The sequence below is a fragment of the Ambystoma mexicanum genome, chromosome 6q, assembly GCF_040938575.1.
Source record: "Ambystoma mexicanum isolate Mex_15411 chromosome 6q, UKY_AmexF1_1, whole genome shotgun sequence".
In the NCBI taxonomy this organism is placed as follows: domain Eukaryota; kingdom Metazoa; phylum Chordata; class Amphibia; order Caudata; family Ambystomatidae; genus Ambystoma; species Ambystoma mexicanum.
In genome coordinates, this window is record NC_090937.1 from 1,631,252,483 (window position 1) to 1,631,275,490 (window position 23,008).

Consider the following 23,008-nt stretch of genomic DNA (forward strand, 5'->3'; position numbering starts at 1 on the left):
GTCATTCCTTGAACTTGCTGCCTCGTTCCACTCTTGCGCTAAATAGGAGAGGGTCCCAGCCCAGCCAACAAAATGTACTGTTCAATCAAACCAAACTTAAAACCAAGCTCCTTTTTTAAGGGGTCCCGGGGAAATGTTGGGCTGACCGGCAAGACCTCATGATGCGAACTGCTTCTGCGTCAAACGCAAGCTTTTTTCATTCCCAGCCAATGACTTATTCTTATTTCTAAGGGCCGCTCCATCAGATAGCCCAGACAGGCAGGCGTTGGTGGTATAGTGGTGAGCATAGCTGCCTTCCAAGCAGTTGACCCGGGTTCTATTCCCGGCCAACGCAGATCAAATCTTTAAATTGTTCAAAATGCATTTTTTGGAAATCAGACTCATGCTGAAAGCAAAGCTGACACACTTTTCGTGAAAATCAAAACCCCATCCAGGAAAGGTTCTTGCATCCTAGTTTCTGCAACTGTCTATCGGTGAGGGGATTGAAGCGAGCAGGGCTCCTGGCCCCTCCCCGACAAAGCCCTGACGAAGGCCTGACAAAGGCCTATTCGCCTTGCCCTGACGAGCCTTGGTCCCAGCAGGCCACCGAGCACAGCACCTCAGCCTATTAGAGTGAGGTTTCAGGATCTCTCTCATCCTGTAAACCAACATACTGAAGAAGGTGAAACGTGTGGCTGCGCTCCTCACATGCTGAAGCAGCAGCAGCCCTTTCCCTGAAGCAAAGTTCCTTCATTCCTCCCTCCCATAACCCTTAGCAGGGGATTTATGGTAATTTAGTTGAGTTTCCAAACTGGCCCTTCCTTCCTTCCTTCCCATATCTGCCAGCTCGAGAAGGCTTGTTTTGTTGCACCTGGGAAGTAAAGTATCTATTTGCGAGAGAGAGAGAATGAGAGAGAGAGACAGAGAGAGAGAGACAGAGAGAGAAGGGGAAGGGGTGTTGGCAGTTAGGGTGTGAGCTAGAGAAATGAGGCCTGTCTGCAAAAGGCCATGGGATGGGAGTGCGTGGTTGCAGGTTGTTTGGCTTTGTAAGGCCTACTGCCCGCTTCACTCGAAACTGGGTCTAGGGTTGTCGGTTTGTAGGCTGTAAAAGCCCAGAAAAGCTCTTGTTCTCCAACCAGCAGAGTGGCGCAGCGGAAGCGTGCTGGGCCCATAACCCAGAGGTCGATGGATCGAAACCATCCTCTGCTAACTTTTTTCAAATTATGTTTTTGTGTCATGGCATTAGGGCACAAAGAGCTGTAAGTGCCTGGATGCAATGTCATTCCTTGAACTTGCTGCCTCGTTCCACTCTTGCGCTAAATAGGAGAGGGTCCCAGCCCAGCCAACAAAATGCACTGTTCAATCAAACCAAACTTAAAACCAAGCTCCTTTTTTAAGGGGTCCCGGGGAAATGTTGGGCTGACCGGCAAGACCTCATGATGCGAACTGCTTCTGCGTCAAACGCAAGCTTTTTTCATTCCCAGCCAATGACTTATTCTTATTTCTAAGGGGCGCTCCATCAGATAGCCCAGACAGGCAGGCGTTGGTGGTATAGTGGTGAGCATAGCTGCCTTCCAAGCAGTTGACCCGGGTTCGATTCCCGGCCAACGCAGATCAAATCTTTAAATTGTTCAAAATGCATTTTTTGGAAATCAGACTCATGCTGAAAGCAAAGCTGACACACTTTTCGTGAAAATCAAAACCCCATCCAGGAAAGGTTCTTGCATCCTAGTTTCTGCAACTGTCTATCGGTGAGGGGATTGAAGCGAGCAGGGCTCCTGGCCCCTCCCCGACAAAGCCCTGACGAAGGCCTGACAAAGGCCTATTCGCCTTGCCCTGACGGGCCTTGGTCCCAGCAGGCCACCGAGCACAGCACCTCAGCCTATTAGAGTGAGGTTTCAGGATCTCTCTCATCCTGTAAACCAACATACTGAAGAAGGTGAAACGTGTGGCTGCGCTCCTCACATGCTGAAGCAGCAGCAGCCCTTTCCCTGAAGCAAAGTTCCTTCATTCCTCCCTCCCATAACCCTTAGCAGGGGATTTATGGTAATTGAGTTGAGTTTCCAAACTGGCCCTTCCTTCCTTCCTTCCCATATCTGCCAGCTCGAGAAGGCTTGTTTTGTTGCACCTGGGAAGTAAAGTATCTATTTGCGAGAGAGAGAGAATGAGAGAGAGAGACAGAGAGAGAGAGACAGAGAGAGAAGGGGAAGGGGTGTTGGCAGTTAGGGTGTGAGCTAGAGAAATGAGGCCTGTCTGCAAAAGGCCATGGGATGGGAGTGCGTGGTTGCAGGTTGTTTGGCTTTGTAAGGCCTACTGCCCGCTTCACTCGAAACTGGGTCTAGGGTTGTCGGTTTGTAGGCTGTAAAAGCCCAGAAAAGCTCTTGTTCTCCAACCAGCAGAGTGGCGCAGCGGAAGCGTGCTGGGCCCATAACCCAGAGGTCGATGGATCGAAACCATCCTCTGCTAACTTTTTTCAAATTATGTTTTTGTGTCATGGCATTAGGGCACAAAGAGCTGTAAGTGCCTGGATGCAATGTCATTCCTTGAACTTGCTGCCTCGTTCCACTCTTGCGCTAAATAGGAGAGGGTCCCAGCCCAGCCAACAAAATGTACTGTTCAATCAAACCAAACTTAAAACCAAGCTCCTTTTTTAAGGGGTCCCGGGGAAATGTTGGGCTGACCGGCAAGACCTCATGATGCGAACTGCTTCTGCGTCAAACGCAAGCTTTTTTCATTCCCAGCCAATGACTTATTCTTATTTCTAAGGGCCGCTCCATCAGATAGCCCAGACAGGCAGGCGTTGGTGGTATAGTGGTGAGCATAGCTGCCTTCCAAGCAGTTGACCCGGGTTCTATTCCCGGCCAACGCAGATCAAATCTTTAAATTGTTCAAAATGCATTTTTTGGAAATCAGACTCATGCTGAAAGCAAAGCTGACACACTTTTCGTGAAAATCAAAACCCCATCCAGGAAAGGTTCTTGCATCCTAGTTTCTGCAACTGTCTATCGGTGAGGGGATTGAAGCGAGCAGGGCTCCTGGCCCCTCCCCGACAAAGCCCTGACGAAGGCCTGACAAAGGCCTATTCGCCTTGCCCTGACGAGCCTTGGTCCCAGCAGGCCACCGAGCACAGCACCTCAGCCTATTAGAGTGAGGTTTCAGGATCTCTCTCATCCTGTAAACCAACATACTGAAGAAGGTGAAACGTGTGGCTGCGCTCCTCACATGCTGAAGCAGCAGCAGCCCTTTCCCTGAAGCAAAGTTCCTTCATTCCTCCCTCCCATAACCCTTAGCAGGGGATTTATGGTAATTGAGTTGAGTTTCCAAACTGGCCCTTCCTTCCTTCCTTCCCATATCTGCCAGCTCGAGAAGGCTTGTTTTGTTGCACCTGGGAAGTAAAGTATCTATTTGCGAGAGAGAGAGAATGAGAGAGAGAGACAGAGAGAGAGAGACAGAGAGAGAAGGGGAAGGGGTGTTGGCAGTTAGGGTGTGAGCTAGAGAAATGAGGCCTGTCTGCAAAAGGCCATGGGATGGGAGTGCGTGGTTGCAGGTTGTTTGGCTTTGTAAGGCCTACTGCCCGCTTCACTCGAAACTGGGTCTAGGGTTGTCGGTTTGTAGGCTGTAAAAGCCCAGAAAAGCTCTTGTTCTCCAACCAGCAGAGTGGCGCAGCGGAAGCGTGCTGGGCCCATAACCCAGAGGTCGATGGATCGAAACCATCCTCTGCTAACTTTTTTCAAATTATGTTTTTGTGTCATGGCATTAGGGCACAAAGAGCTGTAAGTGCCTGGATGCAATGTCATTCCTTGAACTTGCTGCCTCGTTCCACTCTTGCGCTAAATAGGAGAGGGTCCCAGCCCAGCCAACAAAATGCACTGTTCAATCAAACCAAACTTAAAACCAAGCTCCTTTTTTAAGGGGTCCCGGGGAAATGTTGGGCTGACCGGCAAGACCTCATGATGCGAACTGCTTCTGCGTCAAACGCAAGCTTTTTTCATTCCCAGCCAATGACTTATTCTTATTTCTAAGGGGCGCTCCATCAGATAGCCCAGACAGGCAGGGGTTGGTGGTATAGTGGTGAGCATAGCTGCCTTCCAAGCAGTTGACCCGGGTTCGATTCCCGGCCAACGCAGATCAAATCTTTAAATTGTTCAAAATGCATTTTTTGGAAATCAGACTCATGCTGAAAGCAAAGCTGACACACTTTTCGTGAAAATCAAAACCCCATCCAGGAAAGGTTCTTGCATCCTAGTTTCTGCAACTGTCTATCGGTGAGGGGATTGAAGCGAGCAGGGCTCCTGGCCCCTCCCCGACAAAGCCCTGACGAAGGCCTGACAAAGGCCTATTCGCCTTGCCCTGACGGGCCTTGGTCCCAGCAGGCCACCGAGCACAGCACCTCAGCCTATTAGAGTGAGGTTTCAGGATCTCTCTCATCCTGTAAACCAACATACTGAAGAAGGTGAAACGTGTGGCTGCGCTCCTCACATGCTGAAGCAGCAGCAGCCCTTTCCCTGAAGCAAAGTTCCTTCATTCCTCCCTCCCATAACCCTTAGCAGGGGATTTATGGTAATTGAGTTGAGTTTCCAAACTGGCCCTTCCTTCCTTCCTTCCCATATCTGCCAGCTCGAGAAGGCTTGTTTTGTTGCACCTGGGAAGTAAAGTATCTATTTGCGAGAGAGAGAGAATGAGAGAGAGAGACAGAGAGAGAGAGACAGAGAGAGAAGGGGAAGGGGTGTTGGCAGTTAGGGTGTGAGCTAGAGAAATGAGGCCTGTCTGCAAAAGGCCATGGGATGGGAGTGCGTGGTTGCAGGTTGTTTGGCTTTGTAAGGCCTACTGCCCGCTTCACTCGAAACTGGGTCTAGGGTTGTCGGTTTGTAGGCTGTAAAAGCCCAGAAAAGCTCTTGTTCTCCAACCAGCAGAGTGGCGCAGCGGAAGCGTGCTGGGCCCATAACCCAGAGGTCGATGGATCGAAACCATCCTCTGCTAACTTTTTTCAAATTATGTTTTTGTGTCATGGCATTAGGGCACAAAGAGCTGTAAGTGCCTGGATGCAATGTCATTCCTTGAACTTGCTGCCTCGTTCCACTCTTGCGCTAAATAGGAGAGGGTCCCAGCCCAGCCAACAAAATGTACTGTTCAATCAAACCAAACTTAAAACCAAGCTCCTTTTTTAAGGGGTCCCGGGGAAATGTTGGGCTGACCGGCAAGACCTCATGATGCGAACTGCTTCTGCGTCAAACGCAAGCTTTTTTCATTCCCAGCCAATGACTTATTCTTATTTCTAAGGGCCGCTCCATCAGATAGCCCAGACAGGCAGGCGTTGGTGGTATAGTGGTGAGCATAGCTGCCTTCCAAGCAGTTGACCCGGGTTCTATTCCCGGCCAACGCAGATCAAATCTTTAAATTGTTCAAAATGCATTTTTTGGAAATCAGACTCATGCTGAAAGCAAAGCTGACACACTTTTCGTGAAAATCAAAACCCCATCCAGGAAAGGTTCTTGCATCCTAGTTTCTGCAACTGTCTATCGGTGAGGGGATTGAAGCGAGCAGGGCTCCTGGCCCCTCCCCGACAAAGCCCTGACGAAGGCCTGACAAAGGCCTATTCGCCTTGCCCTGACGAGCCTTGGTCCCAGCAGGCCACCGAGCACAGCACCTCAGCCTATTAGAGTGAGGTTTCAGGATCTCTCTCATCCTGTAAACCAACATACTGAAGAAGGTGAAACGTGTGGCTGCGCTCCTCACATGCTGAAGCAGCAGCAGCCCTTTCCCTGAAGCAAAGTTCCTTCATTCCTCCCTCCCATAACCCTTAGCAGGGGATTTATGGTAATTGAGTTGAGTTTCCAAACTGGCCCTTCCTTCCTTCCTTCCCATATCTGCCAGCTCGAGAAGGCTTGTTTTGTTGCACCTGGGAAGTAAAGTATCTATTTGCGAGAGAGAGAGAATGAGAGAGAGAGACAGAGAGAGAGAGACAGAGAGAGAAGGGGAAGGGGTGTTGGCAGTTAGGGTGTGAGCTAGAGAAATGAGGCCTGTCTGCAAAAGGCCATGGGATGGGAGTGCGTGGTTGCAGGTTGTTTGGCTTTGTAAGGCCTACTGTCCGCTTCACTCGAAACTGGGTCTAGGGTTGTCGGTTTGTAGGCTGTAAAAGCCCAGAAAAGCTCTTGTTCTCCAACCAGCAGAGTGGCGCAGCGGAAGCGTGCTGGGCCCATAACCCAGAGGTCGATGGATGGAAACCATCCTCTGCTAACTTTTTTCAAATTATGTTTTTGTGTCATGGCATTAGGGCACAAAGAGCTGTAAGTGCCTGGATGCAATGTCATTCCTTGAACTTGCTGCCTCGTTCCACTCTTGCGCTAAATAGGAGAGGGTCCCAGCCCAGCCAACAAAATGTACTGTTCAATCAAACCAAACTTAAAACCAAGCTCCTTTTTTAAGGGGTCCCGGGGAAATGTTGGGCTGACCGGCAAGACCTCATGATGCGAACTGCTTCTGCGTCAAACGCAAGCTTTTTTCATTCCCAGCCAATGACTTATTCTTATTTCTAAGGGCCGCTCCATCAGATAGCCCAGACAGGCAGGCGTTGGTGGTATAGTGGTGAGCATAGCTGCCTTCCAAGCAGTTGACCTGGGTTCGATTCCCGGCCAACGCAGATCAAATCTTTAAATTGTTCAAAATGCATTTTTTGGAAATCAGACTCATGCTGAAAGCAAAGCTGACACACTTTTCGTGAAAATCAAAACCCCATCCAGGAAAGGTTCTTGCATCCTAGTTTCTGCAACTGTCTATCGGTGAGGGGATTGAAGCGAGCAGGGCTCCTGGCCCCTCCCCGACAAAGCCCTGACGAAGGCCTGACAAAGGCCTATTCGCCTTGCCCTGACGGGCCTTGGTCCCAGCAGGCCACCGAGCACAGCACCTCAGCCTATTAGAGTGAGGTTTCAGGATCTCTCTCATCCTGTAAACCAACATACTGAAGAAGGTGAAACGTGTGGCTGCGCTCCTCACATGCTGAAGCAGCAGCAGCCCTTTCCCTGAAGCAAAGTTCCTTCATTCCTCCCTCCCATAACCCTTAGCAGGGGATTTATGGTAATTGAGTTGAGTTTCCAAACTGGCCCTTCCTTCCTTCCTTCCCATATCTGCCAGCTCGAGAAGGCTTGTTTTGTTGCACCTGGGAAGTAAAGTATCTATTTGCGAGAGAGAGAGAATGAGAGAGAGAGACAGAGAGAGAGAGACAGAGAGAGAAGGGGAAGGGGTGTTGGCAGTTAGGGTGTGAGCTAGAGAAATGAGGCCTGTCTGCAAAAGGCCATGGGATGGGAGTGCGTGGTTGCAGGTTGTTTGGCTTTGTAAGGCCTACTGCCCGCTTCACTCGAAAATGGGTCTAGGGTTGTCGGTTTGTAGGCTGTAAAAGCCCAGAAAAGCTTTTGTTCTCCAACCAGCAGAGTGGCGCAGCGGAAGGGTGCTGGGCCCATAACCCAGAGGTCGATGGATCGAAACCATCCTCTGCTAACTTTTTTCAAATTATGTTTTTGTGTCATGGCATTAGGGCACAAAGAGCTGTAAGTGCCTGGATGCAATGTCATTCCTTGAACTTGCTGCCTCGTTCCACTCTTGCGCTAAATAGGAGAGGGTCCCAGCCCAGCCAACAAAATGCACTGTTCAATCAAACCAAACTTAAAACCAAGCTCCTTTTTTAAGGGGTCCCGGGGAAATGTTGGGCTGACCGGCAAGACCTCATGATGCGAACTGCTTCTGCGTCAAACGCAAGCTTTTTTCATTCCCAGCCAATGACTTATTCTTATTTCTAAAGGCCGCTCCATCAGATAGCCCAGACAGGCAGGCGTTGGTGGTATAGTGGTGAGCATAGCTGCCTTCCAAGCAGTTGACCCGGGTTCGATTCCCGGCCAACGCAGATCAAATCTTTAAATTGTTCAAAATGCATTTTTTGGAAATCAGACTCATGCTGAAAGCAAAGCTGACACACTTTTCGTGAAAATCAAAACCCCATCCAGGAAAGGTTCTTGCATCCTAGTTTCTGCAACTGTCTATCGGTGAGGGGATTGAAGCGAGCAGGGCTCCTGGCCCCTCCCCGACAAAGCCCTGACGAAGGCCTGACAAAGGCCTATTCGCCTTGCCCTGACGGGCCTTGGTCCCAGCAGGCCACCGAGCACAGCACCTCAGCCTATTAGAGTGAGGTTTCAGGATCTCTCTCATCCTGTAAACCAACATACTGAAGAAGGTGAAACGTGTGGCTGCGCTCCTCACATGCTGAAGCAGCAGCAGCCCTTTCCCTGAAGCAAAGTTCCTTCATTCCTCCCTCCCATAACCCTTAGCAGGGGATTTATGGTAATTGAGTTGAGTTTCCAAACTGGCCCTTCCTTCCTTCCTTCCCATATCTGCCAGCTCGAGAAGGCTTGTTTTGTTGCACCTGGGAAGTAAAGTATCTATTTGCGAGAGAGAGAGAATGAGAGAGAGAGACAGAGAGAGAGAGACAGAGAGAGAAGGGGAAGGGGTGTTGGCAGTTAGGGTGTGAGCTAGAGAAATGAGGCCTGTCTGCAAAAGGCCATGGGATGGGAGTGCGTGGTTGCAGGTTGTTTGGCTTTGTAAGGCCTACTGCCCGCTTCACTCGAAACTGGGTCTAGGGTTGTCGGTTTGTAGGCTGTAAAAGCCCAGAAAAGCTCTTGTTCTCCAACCAGCAGAGTGGCGCAGCGGAAGCGTGCTGGGCCCATAACCCAGAGGTCGATGGATCGAAACCATCCTCTGCTAACTTTTTTCAAATTATGTTTTTGTGTCATGGCATTAGGGCACAAAGAGCTGTAAGTGCCTGGATGCAATGTCATTCCTTGAACTTGCTGCCTCGTTCCACTCTTGCGCTAAATAGGAGAGGGTCCCAGCCCAGCCAACAAAATGCACTGTTCAATCAAACCAAACTTAAAACCAAGCTCCTTTTTTAAGGGGTCCCGGGGAAATGTTGGGCTGACCGGCAAGACCTCATGATGCGAACTGCTTCTGCGTCAAACGCAAGCTTTTTTCATTCCCAGCCAATGACTTATTCTTATTTCTAAGGGGCGCTCCATCAGATAGCCCAGACAGGCAGGCGTTGGTGGTATAGTGGTGAGCATAGCTGCCTTCCAAGCAGTTGACCCGGGTTCGATTCCCGGCCAACGCAGATTAAATTGTTCAAAATGCATTTTTTGGAAATCAGACTCATGCTGAAAGCAAAGCTGACACACTTTTCGTGAAAATCAAAACCCCATCCAGGAAAGGTTCTTGCATCCTAGTTTCTGCAACTGTCTATCGGTGAGGGGATTGAAGCGAGCAGGGCTCCTGGCCCCTCCCCGACAAAGCCCTGACGAAGGCCTGACAAAGGCCTATTCGCCTTGCCCTGACGGGCCTTGGTCCCAGCAGGCCACCGAGCACAGCACCTCAGCCTATTAGAGTGAGGTTTCAGGATCTCTCTCATCCTGTAAACCAACATACTGAAGAAGGTGAAACGTGTGGCTGCGCTCCTCACATGCTGAAGCAGCAGCAGCCCTTTCCCTGAAGCAAAGTTCCTTCATTCCTCCCTCCCATAACCCTTAGCAGGGGATTTATGGTAATTGAGTTGAGTTTCCAAACTGGCCCTTCCTTCCTTCCTTCCCATATCTGCCAGCTCGAGAAGGCTTGTTTTGTTGCACCTGGGAAGTAAAGTATCTATTTGCGAGAGAGAGAGAATGAGAGAGAGAGACAGAGAGAGAGAGACAGAGAGAGAAGGGGAAGGGGTGTTGGCAGTTAGGGTGTGAGCTAGAGAAATGAGGCCTGTCTGCAAAAGGCCATGGGATGGGAGTGCGTGGTTGCAGGTTGTTTGGCTTTGTAAGGCCTACTGCCCGCTTCACTCGAAACTGGGTCTAGGGTTGTCGGTTTGTAGGCTGTAAAAGCCCAGAAAAGCTCTTGTTCTCCAACCAGCAGAGTGGCGCAGCGGAAGCGTGCTGGGCCCATAACCCAGAGGTCGATGGATCGAAACCATCCTCTGCTAACTTTTTTCAAATTATGTTTTTGTGTCATGGCATTAGGGCACAAAGAGCTGTAAGTGCCTGGATGCAATGTCATTCCTTGAACTTGCTGCCTCGTTCCACTCTTGCGCTAAATAGGAGAGGGTCCCAGCCCAGCCAACAAAATGCACTGTTCAATCAAACCAAACTTAAAACCAAGCTCCTTTTTTAAGGGGTCCCGGGGAAATGTTGGGCTGACCGGCAAGACCTCATGATGCGAACTGCTTCTGCGTCAAACGCAAGCTTTTTTCATTCCCAGCCAATGACTTATTCTTATTTCTAAGGGGCGCTCCATCAGATAGCCCAGACAGGCAGGCGTTGGTGGTATAGTGGTGAGCATAGCTGCCTTCCAAGCAGTTGACCCGGGTTCGATTCCCGGCCAACGCAGATTAAATTGTTCAAAATGCATTTTTTGGAAATCAGACTCATGCTGAAAGCAAAGCTGACACACTTTTCGTGAAAATCAAAACCCCATCCAGGAAAGGTTCTTGCATCCTAGTTTCTGCAACTGTCTATCGGTGAGGGGATTGAAGCGAGCAGGGCTCCTGGCCCCTCCCCGACAAAGCCCTGACGAAGGCCTGACAAAGGCCTATTCGCCTTGCCCTGACGGGCCTTGGTCCCAGCAGGCCACCGAGCACAGCACCTCAGCCTATTAGAGTGAGGTTTCAGGATCTCTCTCATCCTGTAAACCAACATACTGAAGAAGGTGAAACGTGTGGCTGCGCTCCTCACATGCTGAAGCAGCAGCAGCCCTTTCCCTGAAGCAAAGTTCCTTCATTCCTCCCTCCCATAACCCTTAGCAGGGGATTTATGGTAATTGAGTTGAGTTTCCAAACTGGCCCTTCCTTCCTTCCTTCCCATATCTGCCAGCTCGAGAAGGCTTGTTTTGTTGCACCTGGGAAGTAAAGTATCTATTTGCGAGAGAGAGAGAATGAGAGAGAGAGACAGAGAGAGAGAGACAGAGAGAGAAGGGGAAGGGGTGTTGGCAGTTAGGGTGTGAGCTAGAGAAATGAGGCCTGTCTGCAAAAGGCCATGGGATGGGAGTGCGTGGTTGCAGGTTGTTTGGCTTTGTAAGGCCTACTGCCCGCTTCACTCGAAACTGGGTCTAGGGTTGTCGGTTTGTAGGCTGTAAAAGCCCAGAAAAGCTCTTGTTCTCCAACCAGCAGAGTGGCGCAGCGGAAGCGTGCTGGGCCCATAACCCAGAGGTCGATGGATCGAAACCATCCTCTGCTAACTTTTTTCAAATTATGTTTTTGTGTCATGGCATTAGGGCACAAAGAGCTGTAAGTGCCTGGATGCAATGTCATTCCTTGAACTTGCTGCCTCGTTCCACTCTTGCGCTAAATAGGAGAGGGTCCCAGCCCAGCCAACAAAATGTACTGTTCAATCAAACCAAACTTAAAACCAAGCTCCTTTTTTAAGGGGTCCCGGGGAAATGTTGGGCTGACCGGCAAGACCTCATGATGCGAACTGCTTCTGCGTCAAACGCAAGCTTTTTTCATTCCCAGCCAATGACTTATTCTTATTTCTAAGGGCCGCTCCATCAGATAGCCCAGACAGGCAGGCGTTGGTGGTATAGTGGTGAGCATAGCTGCCTTCCAAGCAGTTGACCCGGGTTCTATTCCCGGCCAACGCAGATCAAATCTTTAAATTGTTCAAAATGCATTTTTTGGAAATCAGACTCATGCTGAAAGCAAAGCTGACACACTTTTCGTGAAAATCAAAACCCCATCCAGGAAAGGTTCTTGCATCCTAGTTTCTGCAACTGTCTATCGGTGAGGGGATTGAAGCGAGCAGGGCTCCTGGCCCCTCCCCGACAAAGCCCTGACGAAGGCCTGACAAAGGCCTATTCGCCTTGCCCTGACGAGCCTTGGTCCCAGCAGGCCACCGAGCACAGCACCTCAGCCTATTAGAGTGAGGTTTCAGGATCTCTCTCATCCTGTAAACCAACATACTGAAGAAGGTGAAACGTGTGGCTGCGCTCCTCACATGCTGAAGCAGCAGCAGCCCTTTCCCTGAAGCAAAGTTCCTTCATTCCTCCCTCCCATAACCCTTAGCAAGGGATTTATGGTAATTGAGTTGAGTTTCCAAACTGGCCCTTCCTTCCTTCCTTCCCATATCTGCCAGCTCGAGAAGGCTTGTTTTGTTGCACCTGGGAAGTAAAGTATCTATTTGCGAGAGAGAGAGAATGAGAGAGAGAGACAGAGAGAGAGAGACAGAGAGAGAAGGGGAAGGGGTGTTGGCAGTTAGGGTGTGAGCTAGAGAAATGAGGCCTGTCTGCAAAAGGCCATGGGATGGGAGTGCGTGGTTGCAGGTTGTTTGGCTTTGTAAGGCCTACTGCCCGCTTCACTCGAAACTGGGTCTAGGGTTGTCGGTTTGTAGGCTGTAAAAGCCCAGAAAAGCTCTTGTTCTCCAACCAGCAGAGTGGCGCAGCGGAAGCGTGCTGGGCCCATAACCCAGAGGTCGATGGATCGAAACCATCCTCTGCTAACTTTTTTCAAATTATGTTTTTGTGTCATGGCATTAGGGCACAAAGAGCTGTAAGTGCCTGGATGCAATGTCATTCCTTGAACTTGCTGCCTCGTTCCACTCTTGCGCTAAATAGGAGAGGGTCCCAGCCCAGCCAACAAAATGCACTGTTCAATCAAACCAAACTTAAAACCAAGCTCCTTTTTTAAGGGGTCCCGGGGAAATGTTGGGCTGACCGGCAAGACCTCATGATGCGAACTGCTTCTGCGTCAAACGCAAGCTTTTTTCATTCCCAGCCAATGACTTATTCTTATTTCTAAGGGCCGCTCCATCAGATAGCCCAGACAGGCAGGCTTTGGTGGTATAGTGGTGAGCATAGCTGCCTTCCAAGCAGTTGACCCGGGTTCGATTCCCGGCCAACGCAGATCAAATCTTTAAATTGTTCAAAATGCATTTTTTGGAAATCAGACTCATGCTGAAAGCAAAGCTGACACACTTTTCGTGAAAATCAAAACCCCATCCAGGAAAGGTTCTTGCATCCTAGTTTCTGCAACTGTCTATCGGTGAGGGGATTGAAGCGAGCAGGGCTCCTGGCCCCTCCCCGACAAAGCCCTGACGAAGGCCTGACAAAGGCCTATTCGCCTTGCCCTGACGGGCCTTGGTCCCAGCAGGCCACCGAGCACAGCACCTCAGCCTATTAGAGTGAGGTTTCAGGATCTCTCTCATCCTGTAAACCAACATACTGAAGAAGGTGAAACGTGTGGCTGCGCTCCTCACATGCTGAAGCAGCAGCAGCCCTTTCCCTGAAGCAAAGTTCCTTCATTCCTCCCTCCCATAACCCTTAGCAGGGGATTTATGGTAATTGAGTTGAGTTTCCAAACTGGCCCTTCCTTCCTTCCTTCCCATATCTGCCAGCTCGAGAAGGCTTGTTTTGTTGCACCTGGGAAGTAAAGTATCTATTTGCGAGAGAGAGAGAATGAGAGAGAGAGACAGAGAGAGAGAGACAGAGAGAGAAGGGGAAGGGGTGTTGGCAGTTAGGGTGTGAGCTAGAGAAATGAGGCCTGTCTGCAAAAGGCCATGGGATGGGAGTGCGTGGTTGCAGGTTGTTTGGCTTTGTAAGGCCTACTGCCCGCTTCACTCGAAACTGGGTCTAGGGTTGTCGGTTTGTAGGCTGTAAAAGCCCAGAAAAGCTCTTGTTCTCCAACCAGCAGAGTGGCGCAGCGGAAGCGTGCTGGGCCCATAACCCAGAGATCGATGGATCGAAACCATCCTCTGCTAACTTTTTTCAAATTATGTTTTTGTGTCATGGCATTAGGGCACAAAGAGCTGTAAGTGCCTGGATGCAATGTCATTCCTTGAACTTGCTGCCTCGTTCCACTCTTGCGCTAAATAGGAGAGGGTCCCAGCCCAGCCAACAAAATGTACTGTTCAATCAAACCAAACTTAAAACCAAGCTCCTTTTTTAAGGGGTCCCGGGGAAATGTTGGGCTGACCGGCAAGACCTCATGATGCGAACTGCTTCTGCGTCAAACGCAAGCTTTTTTCATTCCCAGCCAATGACTTATTCTTATTTCTAAGGGCCGCTCCATCAGATAGCCCAGACAGGCAGGCGTTGGTGGTATAGTGGTGAGCATAGCTGCCTTCCAAGCAGTTGACCCGGGTTCGATTCCCGGCCAACGCAGATCAAATCTTTAAATTGTTCAAAATGCATTTTTTGGAAATCAGACTCATGCTGAAAGCAAAGCTGACACACTTTTCGTGAAAATCAAAACCCCATCCAGGAAAGGTTCTTGCATCCTAGTTTCTGCAACTGTCTATCGGTGAGGGGATTGAAGCGAGCAGGGCTCCTGGCCCCTCCCCGACAAAGCCCTGACGAAGGCCTGACAAAGGCCTATTCGCCTTGCCCTGACGGGCCTTGGTCCCAGCAGGCCACCGAGCACAGCACCTCAGCCTATTAGAGTGAGGTTTCAGGATCTCTCTCATCCTGTAAACCAACATACTGAAGAAGGTGAAACGTGTGGCTGCGCTCCTCACATGCTGAAGCAGCAGCAGCCCTTTCCCTGAAGCAAAGTTCCTTCATTCCTCCCTCCCATAACCCTTAGCAGGGGATTTATGGTAATTGAGTTGAGTTTCCAAACTGGCCCTTCCTTCCTTCCTTCCCATATCTGCCAGCTCGAGAAGGCTTGTTTTGTTGCACCTGGGAAGTAAAGTATCTATTTGCGAGAGAGAGAGAATGAGAGAGAGAGACAGAGAGAGAGAGACAGAGAGAGAAGGGGAAGGGGTGTTGGCAGTTAGGGTGTGAGCTAGAGAAATGAGGCCTGTCTGCAAAAGGCCATGGGATGGGAGTGCGTGGTTGCAGGTTGTTTGGCTTTGTAAGGCCTACTGCCCGCTTCACTCGAAACTGGGTCTAGGGTTGTCGGTTTGTAGGCTGTAAAAGCCCAGAAAAGCTCTTGTTCTCCAACCAGCAGAGTGGCGCAGCGGAAGCGTGCTGGGCCCATAACCCAGAGGTCGATGGATCGAAACCATCCTCTGCTAACTTTTTTCAAATTATGTTTTTGTGTCATGGCATTAGGGCACAAAGAGCTGTAAGTGCCTGGATGCAATGTCATTCCTTGAACTTGCTGCCTCGTTCCACTCTTGCGCTAAATAGGAGAGGGTCCCAGCCCAGCCAACAAAATGTACTGTTCAATCAAACCAAACTTAAAACCAAGCTCCTTTTTTAAGGGGTCCCGGGGAAATGTTGGGCTGACCGGCAAGACCTCATGATGCGAACTGCTTCTGCGTCAAACGCAAGCTTTTTTCATTCCCAGCCAATGACTTATTCTTATTTCTAAGGGCCGCTCCATCAGATAGCCCAGACAGGCAGGCGTTGGTGGTATAGTGGTGAGCATAGCTGCCTTCCAAGCAGTTGACCCGGGTTCGATTCCCGGCCAACGCAGATCAAATCTTTAAATTGTTCAAAATGCATTTTTTGGAAATCAGACTCATGCTGAAAGCAAAGCTGACACACTTTTCGTGAAAATCAAAACCCCATCCAGGAAAGGTTCTTGCATCCTAGTTTCTGCAACTGTCTATCGGTGAGGGGATTGAAGCGAGCAGGGCTCCTGGCCCCTCCCCGACAAAGCCCTGACGAAGGCCTGACAAAGGCCTATTCGCCTTGCCCTGACGGGCCTTGGTCCCAGCAGGCCACCGAGCACAGCACCTCAGCCTATTAGAGTGAGGTTTCAGGATCTCTCTCATCCTGTAAACCAACATACTGAAGAAGGTGAAACGTGTGGCTGCGCTCCTCACATGCTGAAGCAGCAGCAGCCCTTTCCCTGAAGCAAAGTTCCTTCATTCCTCCCTCCCATAACCCTTAGCAGGGGATTTATGGTAATTGAGTTGAGTTTCCAAACTGGCCCTTCCTTCCTTCCTTCCCATATCTGCCAGCTCGAGAAGGCTTGTTTTGTTGCACCTGGGAAGTAAAGTATCTATTTGCGAGAGAGAGAGAATGAGAGAGAGAGACAGAGAGAGAGAGACAGAGAGAGAAGGGGAAGGGGTGTTGGCAGTTAGGGTGTGAGCTAGAGAAATGAGGCCTGTCTGCAAAAGGCCATGGGATGGGAGTGCGTGGTTGCAGGTTGTTTGGCTTTGTAAGGCCTACTGCCCGATTCACTCGAAACTGGGTCTAGGGTTGTCGGTTTGTAGGCTGTAAAAGCCCAGAAAAGCTCTTGTTCTCCAACCAGCAGAGTGGCGCAGCGGAAGCGTGCTGGGCCCATAACCCAGATGTCGATGGATCGAAACCATCCTCTGCTAACTTTTTTCAAATTATGTTTTTGTGTCATGGCATTAGGGCACAAAGAGCTGTAAGTGCCTGGATGCAATGTCATTCCTTGAACTTGCTGCCTCGTTCCACTCTTGCGCTAAATAGGAGAGGGTCCCAGCCCAGCCAACAAAATGTACTGTTCAATCAAACCAAACTTAAAACCAAGCTCCTTTTTTAAGGGGTCCCGGGGAAATGTTGGGCTGACCGGCAAGACCTCATGATGCGAACTGCTTCTGCGTCAAACGCAAGCTTTTTTCATTCCCAGCCAATGACTTATTCTTATTTCTAAGGGCCGCTCCATCAGATAGCCCAGACAGGCAGGCGTTGGTGGTATAGTGGTGAGCATAGCTGCCTTCCAAGCAGTTGACCCGGCCAACGCAGATCAAATCTTTAAATTGTTCAAAATGCATTTTTTGGAAATCAGACTCATGCTGAAAGCAAAGCTGACACACTTTTCGTGAAAATCAAAACCCCATCCAGGAAAGGTTCTTGCATCCTAGTTTCTGCAACTGTCTATCGGTGAGGGGATTGAAGCGAGCAGGGCTCCTGGCCCCTCCCCGACAAAGCCCTGACGAAGGCCTGACAAAGGCCTATTCGCCTTGCCCTGACGGGCCTTGGTCCCAGCAGGCCACCGAGCACAGCACCTCAGCCTATTAGAGTGAGGTTTCAGGATCTCTCTCATCCTGTAAACCAACATACTGAAGAAGGTGAAACGTGTGGCTGCGCTCCTCACATGCTGAAGCAGCAGCAGCCCTTTCCCTGAAGCAAAGTTCCTTCATTCCTCCCTCCCATAACCCTTAGCAGGGGATTTATGGTAATTGAGTTGAGTTTCCAAACTGGCCCTTCCTTCCTTCCTTCCCATATCTGCCAGCTCGAGAAGGCTTGTTTTGTTGCACCTGGGAAGTAAAGTATCTATTTGCGAGAGAGAGAGAATGAGAGAGAGAGACAGAGAGAGAGAGACAGAGAGAGAAGGGGAAGGGGTGTTGGCAGTTAGGGTGTGAGCTAGAGAAATGAGGCCTGTCTGCAAAAGGCCATGGGATGGGAGTGCGTGGTTGCAGGTTGTTTGGCTTTGTAAGGCCTACTGCCCGCTTCACTCGAAACTGGGTCTAGGGTTGTCGGTTTGTAGGCTGTAAAAGCCCAGAAAAGCTCTTGTTCTCCAACCAGCAGAGTGGCGCAGCGGAAGCGTGCTGGGCCCATAACCCAGAGGTCGATGGATCGAAACCATCCTCTGCTAACTTTTTTCAAATTATGTTTTTGTGTCATGGCATTAGGGCACAAAGAGCTGTAAGTGCCTGGATGCAATGTCATTCCTTGAACTTGCTGCCTCGTTCCACTCTTGCGCTAAATAGGAGAGGGTCCCAGCCCAGCCAACAAAATGTACTGTTCAATCAAACCAAACTTAAAACCAAGCTCCTTTTTTAAGGGGTCCCGGGGAAATGTTGGGCTGACCGGCAAGACCTCATGATGCGAACTGCTTCTGAGTCAAACGCAAGCTTTTTTCATTCCCAGCCAATGACTTATTCTTATTTCTAAGGGCCGCTCCATCAGATAACCCAGACAGGCAGGCGTTGGTGGTATAGTGGTGAGCATAGCTGCCTTCCAAGCAGTTGACCCGGGTTCGATTCCCGGCCAACGCAGATCAAATCTTTAAATTGTTCAAAATGCATTTTTTGGAAATCAGACTCATGCTGAAAGCAAAGCTGACACACTTTTCGTGAAAATCAAAACCCCATCCAGGAAAGGTTCTTGCATCCTAGTTTCTGCAACTGTCTATCGGTGAGGGGATTGAAGCGAGCAGGGCTCCTGGCCCCTCCCCGACAAAGGCCTGACAAAGGCCTATTCGCCTTGCCCTGACGGGCCTTGGTCCCAGCAGGCCACCGAGCACAGCACCTCAGCCTATTAGAGTGAGGTTTCAGGATCTCTCTCATCCTGTAAACCAACATACTGAAGAAGGTGAAACGTGTGGCTGCGCTCCTCACATGCTGAAGCAGCAGCAGCCCTTTCCCTGAAGCAAAGTTCCTTCATTCCTCCCTCCCATAACCCTTAGCAGGGGATTTATGGTAATTGAGTTGAGTTTCCAAACTGGCCCTTCCTTCCTTCCTTCCCATATCTGCCAGCTCGAGAAGGCTTGTTTTGTTGCACCTGGGAAGTAAAGTATCTATTTGCGAGAGAGAGAGAATGAGAGAGAGAGACAGAGAGAGAGAGACAGAGAGAGAAGGGGAAGGGGTGTTGGCAGTTAGGGTGTGAGCTAGAGAAATGAGGCCTGTCTGCAAAAGGCCATGGGATGGGAGTGCGTGGTTGCAGGTTGTTTGGCTTTGTAAGGCCTACTGCCCGCTTCACTCGAAAATGGGTCTAGGGTTGTCGGTTTGTAGGCTGTAAAAGCCCAGAAAAGCTTTTGTTCTCCAACCAGCAGAGTGGCGCAGCGGAAGCGTGCTGGGCCCAGAACCCAGAGGTCGATGGATCGAAACCATCCTCTGCTAACTTTTTTCAAATTATGTTTTTGTGTCATGGCATTAGGGCACAAAGAGCTGTAAGTGCCTGGATGCAATGTCATTCCTTGAACTTGCTGCCTCGTTCCACTCTTGCGCTAAATAGGAGAGGGTCCCAGCCCAGCCAACAAAATGCACTGTTCAATCAAACCAAACTTAAAACCAAGCTCCTTTTTTAAGGGGTCCCGGGGAAATGTTGGGCTGACCGGCAAGACCTCATGATGCGAACTGCTTCTGCGTCAAACGCAAGCTTTTTTCATTCCCAGCCAATGACTTATTCTTATTTCTAAGGGCCGCTCCATCAGATAGCCCAGACAGGCAGGCGTTGGTGGTATAGTGGTGAGCATAGCTGCCTTCCAAGCAGTTGACCCGGGTTCGATTCCCGGCCAACGCAGATCAAATCTTTAAATTGTTCAAAATGCATTTTTTGGAAATCAGACTCATGCTGAAAGCAAAGCTGACACACTTTTCGTGAAAATCAAAACCCCATCCAGGAAAGGTTCTTGCATCCTAGTTTCTGCAACTGTCTATCGGTGAGGGGATTGAAGCGAGCAGGGCTCCTGGCCCCTCCCCGACAAAGCCCTGACGAAGGCCTGACAAAGGCCTATTCGCCTTGCCCTGACGGGCCTTGGTCCCAGCAGGCCACCGAGCACAGCACCTCAGCCTATTAGAGTGAGGTTTCAGGATCTCTCTCATCCTGTAAACCAACATACTGAAGAAGGTGAAACGTGTGGCTGCGCTCCTCACATGCTGAAGCAGCAGCAGCCCTTTCCCTGAAGCAAAGTTCCTTCATTCCTCCCTCCCATAACCCTTAGCAGGGGATTTATGGTAATTGAGTTGAGTTTCCAAACTGGCCCTTCCTTCCTTCCTTCCCATATCTGCCAGCTCGAGAAGGCTTGTTTTGTTGCACCTGGGAAGTAAAGTATCTATTTGCGAGAGAGAGAGAATGAGAGAGAGAGACAGAGAGAGAGAGACAGAGAGAGAAGGGGAAGGGGTGTTGGCAGTTAGGGTGTGAGCTAGAGAAATGAGGCCTGTCTGCAAAAGGCCATGGGATGGGAGTGCGTGGTTGCAGGTTGTTTGGCTTTGTAAGGCCTACTGCCCGATTCACTCGAAACTGGGTCTAGGGTTGTCGGTTTGTAGGCTGTAAAAGCCCAGAAAAGCTCTTGTTCTCCAACCAGCAGAGTGGCGCAGCGGAAGCGTGCTGGGCCCATAACCCAGATGTCGATGGATCGAAACCATCCTCTGCTAACTTTTTTCAAATTATGTTTTTGTGTCATGGCATTAGGGCACAAAGAGCTGTAAGTGCCTGGATGCAATGTCATTCCTTGAACTTGCTGCCTCGTTCCACTCTTGCGCTAAATAGGAGAGGGTCCCAGCCCAGCCAACAAAATGTACTGTTCAATCAAACCAAACTTAAAACCAAGCTCCTTTTTTAAGGGGTCCCGGGGAAATGTTGGGCTGACCGGCAAGACCTCATGATGCGAACTGCTTCTGCGTCAAACGCAAGCTTTTTTCATTCCCAGCCAATGACTTATTCTTATTTCTAAGGGCCGCTCCATCAGATAGCCCAGACAGGCAGGCGTTGGTGGTATAGTGGTGAGCATAGCTGCCTTCCAAGCAGTTGACCCGGCCAACGCAGATCAAATCTTTAAATTGTTCAAAATGCATTTTTTGGAAATCAGACTCATGCTGAAAGCAAAGCTGACACACTTTTCGTGAAAATCAAAACCCCATCCAGGAAAGGTTCTTGCATCCTAGTTTCTGCAACTGTCTATCGGTGAGGGGATTGAAGCGAGCAGGGCTCCTGGCCCCTCCCCGACAAAGCCCTGACGAAGGCCTGACAAAGGCCTATTCGCCTTGCCCTGACGGGCCTTGGTCCCAGCAGGCCACCGAGCACAGCACCTCAGCCTATTAGAGTGAGGTTTCAGGATCTCTCTCATCCTGTAAACCAACATACTGAAGAAGGTGAAACGTGTGGCTGCGCTCCTCACATGCTGAAGCAGCAGCAGCCCTTTCCCTGAAGCAAAGTTCCTTCATTCCTCCCTCCCATAACCCTTAGCAGGGGATTTATGGTAATTGAGTTGAGTTTCCAAACTGGCCCTTCCTTCCTTCCTTCCCATATCTGCCAGCTCGAGAAGGCTTGTTTTGTTGCACCTGGGAAGTAAAGTATCTATTTGCGAGAGAGAGAGAATGAGAGAGAGAGACAGAGAGAGAGAGACAGAGAGAGAAGGGGAAGGGGTGTTGGCAGTTAGGGTGTGAGCTAGAGAAATGAGGCCTGTCTGCAAAAGGCCATGGGATGGGAGTGCGTGGTTGCAGGTTGTTTGGCTTTGTAAGGCCTACTGCCCGCTTCACTCGAAACTGGGTCTAGGGTTGTCGGTTTGTAGGCTGTAAAAGCCCAGAAAAGCTCTTGTTCTCCAACCAGCAGAGTGGCGCAGCGGAAGCGTGCTGGGCCCATAACCCAGAGGTCGATGGATCGAAACCATCCTCTGCTAACTTTTTTCAAATTATGTTTTTGTGTCATGGCATTAGGGCACAAAGAGCTGTAAGTGCCTGGATGCAATGTCATTCCTTGAACTTGCTGCCTCGTTCCACTCTTGCGCTAAATAGGAGAGGGTCCCAGCCCAGCCAACAAAATGTACTGTTCAATCAAACCAAACTTAAAACCAAGCTCCTTTTTTAAGGGGTCCCGGGGAAATGTTGGGCTGACCGGCAAGACCTCATGATGCGAACTGCTTCTGAGTCAAACGCAAGCTTTTTTCATTCCCAGCCAATGACTTATTCTTATTTCTAAGGGCCGCTCCATCAGATAACCCAGACAGGCAGGCGTTGGTGGTATAGTGGTGAGCATAGCTGCCTTCCAAGCAGTTGACCCGGGTTCGATTCCCGGCCAACGCAGATCAAATCTTTAAATTGTTCAAAATGCATTTTTTGGAAATCAGACTCATGCTGAAAGCAAAGCTGACACACTTTTCGTGAAAATCAAAACCCCATCCAGGAAAGGTTCTTGCATCCTAGTTTCTGCAACTGTCTATCGGTGAGGGGATTGAAGCGAGCAGGGCTCCTGGCCCCTCCCCGACAAAGGCCTGACAAAGGCCTATTCGCCTTGCCCTGACGGGCCTTGGTCCCAGCAGGCCACCGAGCACAGCACCTCAGCCTATTAGAGTGAGGTTTCAGGATCTCTCTCATCCTGTAAACCAACATACTGAAGAAGGTGAAACGTGTGGCTGCGCTCCTCACATGCTGAAGCAGCAGCAGCCCTTTCCCTGAAGCAAAGTTCCTTCATTCCTCCCTCCCATAACCCTTAGCAGGGGATTTATGGTAATTGAGTTGAGTTTCCAAACTGGCCCTTCCTTCCTTCCTTCCCATATCTGCCAGCTCGAGAAGGCTTGTTTTGTTGCACCTGGGAAGTAAAGTATCTATTTGCGAGAGAGAGAGAATGAGAGAGAGAGACAGAGAGAGAGAGACAGAGAGAGAAGGGGAAGGGGTGTTGGCAGTTAGGGTGTGAGCTAGAGAAATGAGGCCTGTCTGCAAAAGGCCATGGGATGGGAGTGCGTGGTTGCAGGTTGTTTGGCTTTGTAAGGCCTACTGCCCGCTTCACTCGAAAATGGGTCTAGGGTTGTCGGTTTGTAGGCTGTAAAAGCCCAGAAAAGCTTTTGTTCTCCAACCAGCAGAGTGGCGCAGCGGAAGGGTGCTGGGCCCATAACCCAGAGGTCGATGGATCGAAACCATCCTCTGCTAACTTTTTTCAAATTATGTTTTTGTGTCATGGCATTAGGGCACAAAGAGCTGTAAGTGCCTGGATGCAATGTCATTCCTTGAACTTGCTGCCTCGTTCCACTCTTGCGCTAAATAGGAGAGGGTCCCAGCCCAGCCAACAAAATGTACTGTTCAATCAAACCAAACTTAAAACCAAGCTCCTTTTTTAAGGGGTCCCGGGGAAATGTTGGGCTGACCGGCAAGACCTCATGATGCGAACTGCTTCTGCGTCAAACGCAAGCTTTTTTCATTCCCAGCCAATGACTTATTCTTATTTCTAAGGGCCGCTCCATCAGATAGCCCAGACAGGCAGGCGTTGGTGGTATAGTGGTGAGCATAGCTGCCTTCCAAGCAGTTGACCCGGGTTCGATTCCCGGCCAACGCAGATCAAATCTTTAAATTGTTCAAAATGCATTTTTTGGAAATCAGACTCATGCTGAAAGCAAAGCTGACACACTTTTCGTGAAAATCAAAACCCCATCCAGGAAAGGTTCTTG

At 50.0% G+C, this 23,008-nt stretch overlaps 11 non-coding genes across 11 annotated transcripts; all 11 read left to right on the forward strand.

Annotated features, from left to right (window-relative positions):
- The first annotated feature begins 1,519 nt into the window (after positions 1-1,519).
- Positions 1,520-1,591, forward strand: TRNAG-UCC (transfer RNA glycine (anticodon UCC)). The gene has a single exon. It is a non-coding gene; the product is annotated as a tRNA-Gly (tRNA).
- Positions 1,592-7,804: 6,213 nt separating this feature from the next.
- TRNAG-UCC (transfer RNA glycine (anticodon UCC)) lies at positions 7,805-7,876 on the forward strand. Its single transcript has one exon. It is a non-coding gene; the product is annotated as a tRNA-Gly (tRNA).
- Positions 7,877-9,061: 1,185 nt separating this feature from the next.
- On the forward strand, positions 9,062-9,133 carry TRNAG-UCC (transfer RNA glycine (anticodon UCC)). Its single transcript has one exon. It is a non-coding gene; the product is annotated as a tRNA-Gly (tRNA).
- A 1,177-nt stretch (positions 9,134-10,310) lies between these two features.
- TRNAG-UCC (transfer RNA glycine (anticodon UCC)) lies at positions 10,311-10,382 on the forward strand. Its single transcript has one exon. It is a non-coding gene; the product is annotated as a tRNA-Gly (tRNA).
- A 3,691-nt stretch (positions 10,383-14,073) lies between these two features.
- Positions 14,074-14,145, forward strand: TRNAG-UCC (transfer RNA glycine (anticodon UCC)). Its single transcript has one exon. It is a non-coding gene; the product is annotated as a tRNA-Gly (tRNA).
- Positions 14,146-15,330: 1,185 nt separating this feature from the next.
- TRNAG-UCC (transfer RNA glycine (anticodon UCC)) lies at positions 15,331-15,402 on the forward strand. Its single transcript has one exon. It is a non-coding gene; the product is annotated as a tRNA-Gly (tRNA).
- A 2,429-nt stretch (positions 15,403-17,831) lies between these two features.
- TRNAG-UCC (transfer RNA glycine (anticodon UCC)) lies at positions 17,832-17,903 on the forward strand. Its single transcript has one exon. It is a non-coding gene; the product is annotated as a tRNA-Gly (tRNA).
- A 771-nt stretch (positions 17,904-18,674) lies between these two features.
- On the forward strand, positions 18,675-18,746 carry TRNAL-CAG (transfer RNA leucine (anticodon CAG)). The gene has a single exon. It is a non-coding gene; the product is annotated as a tRNA-Leu (tRNA).
- Positions 18,747-19,077: 331 nt separating this feature from the next.
- On the forward strand, positions 19,078-19,149 carry TRNAG-UCC (transfer RNA glycine (anticodon UCC)). Its single transcript has one exon. It is a non-coding gene; the product is annotated as a tRNA-Gly (tRNA).
- A 2,429-nt stretch (positions 19,150-21,578) lies between these two features.
- On the forward strand, positions 21,579-21,650 carry TRNAG-UCC (transfer RNA glycine (anticodon UCC)). Its single transcript has one exon. It is a non-coding gene; the product is annotated as a tRNA-Gly (tRNA).
- Positions 21,651-22,824: 1,174 nt separating this feature from the next.
- Positions 22,825-22,896, forward strand: TRNAG-UCC (transfer RNA glycine (anticodon UCC)). Its single transcript has one exon. It is a non-coding gene; the product is annotated as a tRNA-Gly (tRNA).
- Positions 22,897-23,008: the final 112 nt, after the last annotated feature.